The sequence below is a fragment of the Tursiops truncatus genome, chromosome 14 (assembly GCF_011762595.2).
Source record: "Tursiops truncatus isolate mTurTru1 chromosome 14, mTurTru1.mat.Y, whole genome shotgun sequence".
Classification (NCBI taxonomy): Eukaryota; Metazoa; Chordata; class Mammalia; order Artiodactyla; family Delphinidae; genus Tursiops; species Tursiops truncatus.
In genome coordinates this window covers 78,593,189-78,605,309 of record NC_047047.1, presented here as the reverse complement: position 1 = coordinate 78,605,309, position 12,121 = coordinate 78,593,189, and the positions used below count along the sequence as shown (strand labels likewise).

General features: G+C 40.8%; 1 pseudogene; it reads left to right on the top strand.

The window, feature by feature from the left end:
* The first annotated feature begins 2,500 nt into the window (after positions 1 to 2,500).
* The window catches only part of LOC101325907 (alpha-endosulfine pseudogene), a 32,743-nt pseudogene continuing 23,122 nt past the window's right edge, over positions 2,501 to 12,121 (top strand).

Genomic DNA, 12,121 nt, shown 5'->3' with positions numbered 1-12,121 from the left:
CAGTCATTCTCCATTAAGTATGAGTTTAGCTGTAGATTTGCCATAGATGCCCTATGTCACTTTGAGAAAATTTGTTTCCATTCCTAGTTTTCTGAGAGTCTTTATCAGAAAAATATTAGATTTTTAGTAAATGTTTTTCTTCATTTATTGAGAAGATCATATGTTTTTTTCTCTGCTCTCTCTTTCTGTTTTGGAGAGGTTGTTAATATGGTGAATACATTGAGTTTTGTGTGTTATACCAACCTTGAATTCCTAGGGTAAACCTCCACTGATTATGGTATATTATGCTTTTAATATATTTGTGTTTCAGTTTGTTAAAACTTTGTTAAGAAGTTTTACATCTATAATCATGAGGGATATTGATCTGTAGTTTTCTTTTGTTGTAATGTCTTTGTCTGCTTCTGTTATTAGGTTAATACTGGTCTCATATAATGAGTGTGATGTATTCCTTTCTCTTCAATTTCTGGCAAAGTTTGTGTAGAATTGGCATTATTTCTTCCTCTTAGGTAGAATTCACCAGGGAGACCTTCCAAGCCTAGAATTATTTTTACCTGAAAGGTTTTAAACTACAAATTCAGTTTCTTTAATATATATAGAACTAGTCAGTTTATCTATTTTTTCTTGAATGAGCTTTCATAGTTTGTGTCTTCCAAGATATTTTTTCATTTCATCTAAGGTATCGCATTTATTGGCATTAATTTGTTAATATTACATTATTATCTTTTTAATATATGCAGAATCTGTAATGGTGTCACCTCTCTTGTTTCAGATCTTAGTAATTTGTGTGTTTCTTCCCTATCTTTTCTGACTAATCTGATTATAGGTTTATCAATTTTACTGGTCTCAAAAATTCATCTCTTGGCTTAATTTATCTTTCCCATATGTTGTCCTTTTTCCTATCTTAGTTTTTTCTGTTTTGATCTTTATTACTTCCTATCTTTTCATACTTTGTGTTAAGTTTGCTTTTTAAATTCAATTCCTTAAGGTACAAATTGAGATCATTAATTGGAGGTATCTCTTCTTTTTAAATATAGGTGTTTATTACTATAAACCGCCCCTCATTTCCCTTGATATATGACAAGAAATAAAAGTGAGGTTATAAAAACAATGAATAGTAAAGAATTAAAATTTATCATTATTATGGGAGAATGATCATAGCAATTAGTTCATCTTAGGAAAGTTTTAAGGTTACTTGCAGTATATCTGATTTTACGATGAAGTTTAAAATGTGTTCAAAGGTGTTACACTTCTTTAAGATGGACGAAGCCCCAGGAATAAATGTAGCAAGGTTAAATACCAATGAAGAGAGCACATCTCAGTAAAATTAGGTCTTTTTTAAAAATATAATTTCCATTAAAAGTCATTTTCATTTGTTTATGTTTCAATAAATATATATATTTTATGTGTTTTAAAGCATCAATAAATATTAAAAGCAAGCTGATGTTTACAGTTAACTCATCTATACAAGTGTTAACTGTCCTGAAAATTCCTGAAGGGAATCTGAGTTAACATACTTGTCTTAAATATGTCATCCTCTTAAAACAGTTGATTAATAATTTAAGATATATGGTATTTTCACTCAAAGTTGCCCATGTAAAATTTGTTAGTTAAATGCAGTACTGTTAGGGAACACTTTTTTTTTTCCATAATTATGATAACCCATAAAGTAATTTAGGAGAGAGAGGCAGACTCATGGGGTGATCAATTAGGACATCATACATATGACACCCAAACTAATTGTCAACCTGCTACTAAAACATTAGGCCAAATAATCACCAGTCTGACCATTGGGAAGAGTCTTCACTCTTCACTTGGACCATCATTTACATTCCTCCAGTGACAAGATGTTCACCATTCCCACCTTCGGTCAACTCTGAAGGTCAAGTTTCCCCCTTTAGATTTTTAATCTCTATTTTTTCCTTTCATGAAGTGGGAATAATACTAATCTTGACTACTCCACTGACTTATTTTGAGGCTGAATTTAGGCAATAACTAAAAGTCCACTGGAATTTGTATGAAAGGACACAAATTTGAGGAAGGATTGACTGTTTGAAGTAAATTCAGTACTACCATGCACTTGTCTTACTGCTCAAATCCCTCAGTTATTTTATTTTTAACCTGTGTGTGTTAGGTTACAGAAATGTAGCTTGGATTAGTCTTTCTGACTAACTCCTGATTTGAGATCAAACAAGGAAGGAAATGTCACTCAGGAAAGCAATATGATTGCATGGACAGGAAAAATCGGGTAAACTTGCTCTCCTGTTTGTGTCACTGGCCTCGTTTGTTTCAGAGCTGTGATATAAGACACTTAAAGCACTTGATCAATTTATTTCTTGATCAGTTTTAAACGTCCTAAAGTGTAAACAAAACACCTCTGAAGGGACTGAGCAGCCCTAGTGACAGGAGCCGAAGAAGCAGTGCAGGTTGTCCCGTTTCCCCTCCCCCTTCCCTTCTCCGGTTGACTTCTTGGGTCCCCTCACTCCACAGTCCCGATCCCACCATGTCCCAGAAACAAGAGGAGGAGAACCCTGGGGAGGAGACCGGTAAAGGAGAAGCAGGACACACAGGAGAAAGAAGGTACGCTCCCTGAGAGAGCCAAGGAGGCAAAGTTAAAGGCCAAATATCTAAGCCTAGGACAAAAGCTTGGAGGCTCCAACTTCCTCACGAAGAGACTCCAGAGAGGGCAAAAGTACTTTGACTCAGGAGACTACGACATGCCCAAAGCCAAGATGAAGAATAGGCAGCTACCAAGTACAGGACCAGACAAGAACCTGGTGACGGGTGACCACATCCCCAGCCCACAGGATCTGCCCCAGGGAAAGTCCTCGCTCATCACCAGCAAGCTTGCGAGGTAACTGGGGCCCCCTTCTGCTTCCCTTCCTCACCCACCGGACTTTTATATATCATAGGCAGGGATGCAATGGGCACCTAGTTATATCTTCTCAACTTGCTAGCCAGAAATGACTGTGATTCTCCTGGAGGCTGCTGAGAAGGTAATGTGGGCTGAAGAGAGGCTCTGAGTCCATTTCTTTGGATAAATGGAGATTTTCACACCCTCATGTGGCCCAGGTAGGGGCTCAGAAATGGGAGACTAGGATTGGATAATGCTGCAAACTCTTCTTCTTTTGTACAAGAAACTGGGGAGATGTGATTTCTCCTTTTGGAAGAGAATATCCCCAAATTGGTTAGCCTAGGCCTTGGGAATAATATGACAGGTTTAACATCCCAAGGCTAACCTGACATGGTTGGGAAAGGTAGATTGAATGCGATCTGTTTTCTGTGCTTTAAGTGTTTTGCCCCTTGGGCTGCTACTGCTTCATGTTTCCATTATGACTGGTTTAGAGAAGCCTCAAAAAGAAAAACTGATTTCCTTGCCTAAAACTATAGTGCCCACTTAACCTCCTTTACTCAGTCAGTGTCTTTTACAGTTTGCCCCGGCTCTTAAATAACGTAAAGATTGGAGGATATAATTCACATAAAATGGGCACCTTCTCTCTCTCTTCCAGCATGTTGCTTTTTGAAAGTATCATGGGATAGTGGAAAGAACACTGGGTTGGGAGTCAAGATATCTGGGTTCTAGCTCCACTCAGCCTAGGCAGAACGGACGTGTAACCTTGGTCAAGTCATTTAACCTCTCCGGATTTCTATTTCCTCATCTGCAAAACAGAGTTGAATATAGATGAGATTGATTCTGATTCTAAAATCCTGAAAAAAACTGTGCTGTTCATTGTAAAGCCAAAAGTGAGGAAGGCCCATAGGTGAGCCTACAGAGGGGAACTATTTGAAGACTACATGGGGAGAGAAGTTGAGGTTTGGGGGTTATAAATTCAGGCGTGAGGGGGCTCATCAGGATCGTGGTCTTGAGGGTCAAGAAAAAAAATTCTAAGCTAGCAAAGCTCTTGCCTCTGCCCTCACCTGCTTTCCTACAATCTGGGCCCTTGCTGCTAAAAAGCTGCACTGACAGCCAAGCTGTGGGCCTGGAGAAACATGCTCAGTCGTGCACAGGTGGAGTCCCACATTTCAGATGTTGTCAGCTGCCAGGCGTATTGTTAGGGAGACAAGAAGAAAAGGGATGAACTGAGCGAGCCTCCAGGGCTTAGTGCTACAGCAGGGCTGGGGCAGCAGGTTCTCAGGAGATGACTCACCTTGGAGGAAGCTGGGGAAGGTGATTAGGGAGAAAGGGAAGAAGCACTGAGAAATCTCTGCCTTCCTAGAGCTCAGTCACCCAGCTCCTGTGCTCTGAGAAGCAGAGTGCTGATCGTGAACCAGGCGGAGGAAAGGGGCTGCAGAAGGCCAGCATCGTCAATCTAGTTATCAGTAGCTTGGCCTGAATGTTACTGAATGCAACCTGCTAGTGATCACAGAGACGGCAGGGTGGGAACTAGCTAGCCGTTCAAGAGAGGAAGATTCTATAATCCTCTCTCGCCCTCTCAGCTCACCACTTCTGATACGCCACACATCTGGCGCAATGAGAACAACTGATGAACTTGCTGATGCACATGGAGGGGGTTGGGGGTGCCTCCACTTCTTTCCTGACCAGCCATTCACTTTTCAGGCCATCATTCCAACTGGATAGGAAAACGTTGGTGAGGAGGGAATGGAAAGAGCAGGATCCTGTGATTCCCTGGCCCCCAAACTCCTTGGCTGTCGCCTGTAATTGTATATAATTTTTGTGTTTCTTGCTCCATTTCCTTATGCTGTCTTCCTTAGTCTAAAATCCATGTGGAAAGGGGAAAGTGTTGCACATCCTTGTATAGTTTCCTCAACTGTCCCAGACATGTTGTACACAGATATGTTGTGTTTATTATATATGTAAATATATATATAATTTTGTATGTTTTCATCTCCAATCTTCTCGCATTTTGTACTCTTTTCTTTTCTGTCTGAGCTGTCTTCTCTATCGGTCAGTATGACTCCTCAAGACCGAGGCCACAGCGAGTCTGGTTTTTAGGAAGGAATAGAAGAAATAGGGAAATCAGAAAAATTTTTGGTCTCTTTCTCCACCTGGTCATCTTCAAGGCTAAGAAATCAAAGAAGCAAAAGCTACCCTCTCTATATGCCACCTGTTTCCACAGTGTGAAGTGCATAGTTTCCATGGCAAAGAAGGGTCATTTCAAAATCCAAATCCAAATTGCTCTGATTAAACCTAGATTATTAAGTCCACTCAGAAGAACATGTGTGCTGTCTGGCCCTGACCTCCGGGAAGTTACCACCTGATCACTGTGTGCCCCCAGTCCATCTCCGCTGCTGCAAGTGGCTCTGACCATGCCTCTGAGACCAAGCCTGCTCTGAGCCAGGCAGTTTACACCCCTGAAAACCTCCAGTTATTTTGATCTTGTCTAAATAATTTTTTTTCTGTTTTTGTTTTCATGGATATCTCCAAAAAGAGAACATTTTGTTTTGAAGATAGGAAAAGACTGAAATTTTCTCTCTCTCTTTTGTTTTAAACAATTCGCTGGATAAGATTGAGACATGTGCCAGGTAGCCCTGATTGTTAAGTGCGGAAGAGTGATGGGGTAGAGACTGGGGTGGAACTTAGGGCTCTTTCCCTTCCTACTTGACAGTGTTTTCTTTTTCTTCTGTGTTGGTCCGCAGCGGCCAACTTGAATGATGCTGCCCGGGGCTCTGCCAGATACTGAGACGTTGCCCCCCTGGGTCCTGTGCTGGCTCCTGGCCCTCCCTGCTTTTGCAGCCAGGGGTCCGGAGGTGGCTTGGGTGTGGGCTGGAGAGGCAGAAGCCCCTGCCCTTGTTGAGAGACGTCTCAGTGAAATCCTGGGGGTGGGGGTGGGGATGGGGGTGTGAGAGGGTGGAGTGGAGATTTGGGGGAATATGAATTAGGGCTTGGAGTTGATAAAAACATTATTGACTATCCTCCTGCTTAACCACGTGGCTTCTGTGGGGTGGGTGTGAGGAAGAGGACATAAAGTGGACTAAAGATGAGAGACTCTGATTCAGCTCTGTAGAAGAATGCCTTGTTGGCTTGGATGTGGCCGGGGACCTGGTGTCAGATAAAGGAAACTGTCCGTCTAAATATGAAAGATGCAGACAGCTCCTCTGCAGAGCAAGCTGAGAACTCAATGTTAATTGTTCATAAAAAAAAAAAAAAAGAACCTCTAAGGGGACAGTCTATTAGGATGTTTGCCTAGTCACTTCCTGCTTCATGCCCACATCCTCCTATAACTGGTTGTTTCCTCGCAAGAGTAAGTCCCTGCTCAGGTATGGACAAAAATCCCCTTATTTTTCACCTGAAATTTGCCGTGGAGACACTTAGTTCATCTTGCGTAATCCCACTTTCCTTATTACTTCTTTCTAGCAGTCTTCTGTCTAGGACGGTAATCCCACAGCAGGGGCCATAGTCTCAAGATCTGGGTGTGTGTATGTTTTGGGGGTGGGGAGATGGGGCTTCAGGACAGGATTTAGAAGTTTAACGCCCAAGAATCTTGGCTGTAATTTTTACAAACTATTTATTTTTTACTGTTATGTAAAGAGGACATAATATAAAACTTACAGAATTGTTGAGCAATGTTATATAAGGCAATATAAGGCATGTCGCGCAGAATACATTGATCTGTCTTGGGAACAGGACTTCCGTTTTGTAATTGAACGGTTCTTAATTGTTGAGTGTAGTAGTACAGAGCTTAAAACAGCCTCTCTCTTTTCTCTCCATCTATTGATTCTGGTGTTTTCTGGGATGAAAGAAGGTATATCTAACTCCTCTTGGTTTTATGAATCTTCTGAAGCTTTGTGGAGAGCCATTTGTTAGTTTCCTTTGTTTCTGATTAGCCAAGGACAAAGGAAAAGGACGTAAAGGAAGGGCAGAGAGATCACGTCACCCTCTATTGGAAGTTGGCCCATGTTTCTCAGCTGACTTTCTTTTGATTGAGAGTCTTATAATTATATTTGGGGATGGACTCCAGGATACAGAGTGATGATTATTTGTCACTGATAATTTAGTAATTATCATTTTGCCTGAATGGAGAAGAACCCAAACATTTGCTGGGCACCTCAGGAGGAGGCAGTGAGTGGGGCAGCCATCCTTCTGAAGGCAACTTCTCCACGGCCATGTTATAACAGTAGCTCCTGTGTGGGTTCTCACGGGCGCTTAAAAAAATCTCCAAAGCCTTTGAAAATGTACTTTCCCCCATTTTAGACCGGTTTAAGTTATTTATTTTTTAGTGATATCACAAAGAACAAACTCCACAGTTTTTATTTCTGAGCCAGATGGGTACATTGTATTTTTTTTTCAATATGAGGCAGCAAAATTATTCTCCAAGCAGCAAGATTATTATGCTACTTGTTCATATTCATCATGTTGGGATTCCCTTTCTTGCTTTCAGTGTAATTAGTTTGGTCTGTATTTCTGGATGCTGAGGAAATGCACAATAAACATGGACCCTTGCAAGCATTTTAAAAATACCGATTTCTCTAAAATTCTTATATCCAAGGAAGCGTGTCTCATTCTCCCTTCCGTTTATTAAGAATAAGGACAGCATTTCCACTCACTGCAGTGTTAGCAGGAGATCTTCTAGCAGCAACTGCGTCTTACATTATTAATAGCCTCACAAAAAATGTGCTGTTGCCGTGGTGGGTACGTATCAATTTGTACCAGGGTAGGACGTTTTCTCAGACATGAATAAAAAACCAGTTCAGGATGCAGGATGTGTATAATGATATCAGGACTCACAGTGTAACAGACTCATCAGCATCCTGGTGATGTGGAAGGAACACTGAGGTGGGAGTCTCGGGTTGGACAATCAAGTCTGCCATTCATATGTGGTGTGAGCTTGGACAGCTGCTTGATATCTCTTAGCCTCAGTCTTGGCATTTGTAAACTAAGGAGATACTCTTCGTGCCCTGCTCAGATCCCCTCATATGCATTTTATCATTCTGGATACCAATCCCCTCACCTCCTGCATGCTTTGCTTCTACTGGCAGGGCCTGCAGTTTTCTATAGGGGACCACCTTTGACTCATGGTGCCTCTTGCTTCATCCTTACTCACAAAAGTGCCAGGAGTTTATCTGTTCCCCACTAGGCCTCCTCTAGCCTATCCAGTGACAGGCTGATCTAGTAGTATGAAAACCCAGCTGCCTTGCCGTCAGGGTGAATGCATTCTGAAAGTGTAATATCTTCCAGGGCTTCCTATGCTATTGCTGGGACTATACCTGAAATCTCAACCTTGCTTGATGTCTCCCCTCCCTGCTCTTCTCTCACCTCCTTGTTTCCCCAGGGAATAGTTTCTTAAAAACCACTTGCACCGGGCTTCCCTGGTGGCACAGTGGTTGAGAGTCCACCTGCCGATGCAGGGGACGCGGGTTTGTGCCCCAGTCCAGGAGGATTCCACATGCCGCGGAGCAGCTGGGCCCGTGAGCCATGGCCACTGAGCCTGCGCGTCCGGAGCCTGTGCTCCAAAACGGGAGAGGCCACAACAGTGAGAGGCCCACATACCACAAAATAAATAAATAAATAAATAAATAAATAAATAAATAAATAAACAAACCACTTGTACCTAAACCCTCATCTCAGGATCTGCTTCTTTAGAACCCTGCCAACCTCATTGAACCAGCTGTTCAAACTTAAATAAATGTTTAATTAGCACAGTCTTATTGTTCTTTTAATATTTTGATAGTGCTTTAACAGTTGCCCAAGTTCTTATAATGAGACTATGGAGTTCATCAGTCTACATACCTGTGTTGGGGGGGTGAGTATAATTGGCCCCTTGAGGTCCCGATTCAAGTGAAAAAGTGTTACTCTTTCACTTCTTAATATTATTTGTTTCATCATAGCAATAGCTTGTAGTGGAAAGGAATTACTATTGCATTTTACAGAAGAGAAAGTTGAAACTCAGAAAGCACACATTCCGTAAGTGAAATCATGCAGTATTTGTCCTTCTGTGATTGACTTATTTCACTTAGCATAAGGTTCCCAAGGTTTATCTGTGTTGTTGCATATGGCAGGATTTCCTTCTTCTTTATGGCTGAATAATATTCCATTATGTCTATCTATCTTGATCTATGTATCTATAGATATAGATATAGATACGCCACATTTTCTTGAGGTATCTAAAGTAGTCAGAATTACAGAAGCAGAAATAGAAGGGTGGTCGCCACGGTCAAGGCAGAGAGAGAAATGGGAAATTGCCATCGTTTGATGGGTCTAAAATTTCAGCTGTGCAAGAAGAAGAAATTCTAGAGACCTACTGTACAATGTTGTGTTTTCAGCTAACAATACTGTGCTGTACACTTTAAAAAATGTTAAGAGAGCAGGTCTCATATTAACTCCTGTTACCACAATTTAAAAAAAGAAAACAAGAGACACATCCGTTGTCTATATGTCTACAGAACTTGGTTGCTCCATTGGAGCTCACGTGTCCCAGCTCTGAGCTCAAAGTCCTCTCCACTGCAAACTAGTCTGTAGGTAAATGATGTCCTTGAAACCTCCTGATTTCCTGGTCCACCCCCCATCTGCTTGGCATTGTTTCCACTGAAACCTCAATTTCATGTTTAATTCTGAGAAACTTTTCAAATGATGACTAAGATATTAGCTGTTAGGGACTCAGGGAGCATCGATACTTTAAGAGGGTGCTTTAGGTATCCAAAGATTTAATATTCAAAGGAATCAAAACTGGAATGATACTGGACAAGATTATTTTTTTCTCAAGTTCTAAAATCATACAGTATATGTAATGGAAAGAACATGGGAACCATATTTTTGCCTATCTTCATGTTAGAACTGAGATTCATTCATCTTTAGAAGGAAACCATTTGGCATTTTCTTTTACGACAAAACCGTTATGATTTTGTTTGTTCTTGTAATTTGGTTACTGAACATCAAATTTTCTGAAGAAAAACTGACACTTTGAAGAAGGCAGTTTGCAAAGTAAAGAAATTTTCATATGAGAAGAGTGGGAGAGAGTCAGTTAAGGTTCAAAGAAACCTTTATTTTAACTCTCACAGCAGGAGTAAAGCACTCAAGGGGTTTAGGTTCCAGGAAGGAAACATGCAGTCTTCTCAGACTGAAAAGAAGAAAAGTCAAACTCAGAGTCACTCAGAGGTTTCAAAGAGGTAATTAGCACCTTTCTTCTTTGTAACTGACAACTAAGTGACTTCCTAATCAGCCCAGATGTTAGGAAAAAGATAAAGGTTTTAAAGCTCTGGCTCGACTCTTAGAGTGTGAAGATTACCCTGGGGAAGCTGCTTTCTAAGGCAGATTTTGAGCCTAGTGTCTGTAAGCTCTGTTTTCTCTTGTTGGCCGGTAGAGCCCAGGAATCTCCATGTGTAACATGCAGGGAGACTGTTTCCATGTTCCTCACATCTAGAAACAGAGCAGGTGACGTATTATTTTAATACAGGCCAGTATTCCAGTAAGGACTCTTTACAGCAGAATCCTATTGTTACCAACGCTGTTGCCCCAGAATCGTACCTGCCCCTCCCTGGAATAGAAAATAATTACTCTTACCTAAGTTTCAGGAAGGAGCTGCAAAGAGAAAAAATGAATGAGAACCAACTAGGCCCAAGATGGCAGAAGATTTGACTTCCAGGGACCTTGAGCCTCATTATACACTCATTGTAATACATTAGCTAAGTGACACACCCACCAGCCCCTTGACAGTTGCTATGACAACAACCAGAAAAGCCCATGCAAGGACTGAAAAGGAGAGATGCAACAATTCCAGGTCCAAACCACACCCGCGTTCTCAGTTACCTCATGAATATTCCTCCTACTCTATCCAACTCCCTCCCTTTTACCTCGACCTTCCCTCTATAGAGTTGGTGGCTCTGCTAGAGTTGGGTTGAGAAGCTGATTTGTGAATTAGGTTCCTGCTTCTCCTTTGGCCATTGAATAAAACTTGTGCAGTTCCAGTTTCAGTATCGGTTTTGTTATTGGCTGCACAGATGTATAACTGAATCACTTTACTGTACAGCAGAAATTAACACAACATTGTAAATCAACTATATATCAATTAAAAAAAGAAAAAAAAAAAGAACGTCCCTGGCTGAGACAGGGGGTCTCGCCTGGCTAGGACATTGCCACGGGTCCTGTCAACCAATTCAGTAACAATATGATGTTTGTATTGTTATTTTTCCCTCTTAATATCTTGTAATAACTTATAGGTTTGCCAAGGAAAACAGATGTGACAGGAAACCAAAGTGCCTGTGGTGAGAGGACTTTACTGTTTTCTGAGAAGCAGTTGAAATAAATGAAGATACATAGAGAAGAAAATAATTCTGAACAAATGCTAACAGCCATCAAATATGATATTTAAATGAACTCCTATTCAGTTTTTTTTTTCTTCTGTGTAGCTTCAAGAAAACAATTGAAGAGCAATGACTAGAGTAATGACTCTTCAGAGACATGGGTTTCGAATAGAGTTGTCTCCGCTGAACTGCCTCAAATCAAGTGAGTTCCAGATTCCCGGGAGATTTGCAAACATTAAATAACCAACCAACCGGCAAGATGCAATGGTACAAGGCCCACGGGTAATTCGTGTTCCCTCACTGCCCATGTGTCCTTCCAGATAGCAAGACAGTGGACATCTCAACAGAAGAAGAGCGCCCACTCACATCCACACATATACCTACTGCATAGAATTGCTTCTCTTTTTCTCTCTATAATTGCGTCTTTTGCTAAATTTATTGAGGGATCATAATTTCCAGAAATGCAACAAGGTCAGATGTAAAAAGTAGTTATATGGTGGTGCAATAAAAATTAACTAATAATGAAGTACTGCCACTTACACCCATCAAAATGGAAACATTTACAGCAACTACAATATTTATTTTTGTTGGGAGTATAGTGAAAATACTACTCTAACAGCTGCTGGTATAAATACATATTGTCACATCTTTTTTTATTAAGCTATCTTAAAGATGCTATTGAAACCTAACATGCATATACTCTTTGATCCAGCAATACTGTATTCCTTGAAAGGTATCTTATAGAAACCAAAAGACCAGTAAACAAAGATCTATGTACCAAGGACTTTCTTGCATTTTTATGCATGTAGAAATGTATACGGAAAAATGCCCATCAGTGAAGAATTGGTTATACAAATTGTGGTGTGTTAACGCCAGGAAATAAAGCCATTAGAAAGAATGGGTTAGAATTATTTCTGTTGGGACT